Genomic DNA, 976 nt, shown 5'->3' on the forward strand with positions numbered 1-976 from the left:
CCGAACGGCCATATTGTCTAGCGACGTGTCAAAACTGTTGGCCATCTAATCTTTAGACGAGGCATTATACGTAGCTATTTCAACTGGCACCGATATCTCATTGGTTGGCGGTAAGAGCCAATGAGACGTAGCTACCTGTAGGTAGATTTTTGAACGCTTCTATGATTTTCCCGGGACCTATCTTGGTGTGTGTATGTATTGTGCTTTTCTTAATTCATCATCGTACGGTACACCATGGCTGATGGTGAAGGAACTCGCTGTGTGGCAGGCTTGTGTGATGTGTGTGGAACAAATTTTAGTACAAGAAAAAGCTTGTACCAACATATGAGGGTGACGCATCGCAAGAATATATATGTGCAGCGTAGGAAAGAAATATGTAATATTTGCGACAAGTCGGTAACCAACGTAAACAAACACATGAAAAGACATAATTTCGCTTCTGGAAAGGTAGGAGACAAGTTGGTTACCTCTCTCTCACCATATAAATGCTGCTTGAATCTTAATGTAACACAATTGCAGTAACCAGATAGCTGGTTTACAGTCAAGCGTGCTATATTGGCGAAAATGTTATGGAGATATCACCAGTGTGAGATCCTCAGTCTGCACATTTTCAGTTGCCTCTGTGCACTGCAGATTGAGCAGAAACGTTCAGGTAACACAAGAAGCACACGAACATGTGCAGGGTACGGCTATAAAGGTAAGGGTTCAGGAGGTTAATTACTAGGTAACAGTCATGGAAGGAAATGTCAGAACTCTTTCACTGACGATTAACAGCTTCAGGCAGAAGGTTAAGGGAACCTTCAATCAAAATTAGTAGCACCTGACCTGCCTGCTTGGTAGCCAAAAATGTGTCATCTAATATCAAGTTCTACATGACACACACAGGACACAATCTCTCTTTTGGTAGCCTACATCTGACCACAGCTGACAAGGCAATGGTTGCTGAATTAGTTGCACAATGTGTTCCTGATACTAC

The sequence above is a fragment of the Schistocerca gregaria genome, chromosome 10 (assembly GCF_023897955.1).
Source record: "Schistocerca gregaria isolate iqSchGreg1 chromosome 10, iqSchGreg1.2, whole genome shotgun sequence".
In the NCBI taxonomy this organism is placed as follows: domain Eukaryota; kingdom Metazoa; phylum Arthropoda; class Insecta; order Orthoptera; family Acrididae; genus Schistocerca; species Schistocerca gregaria.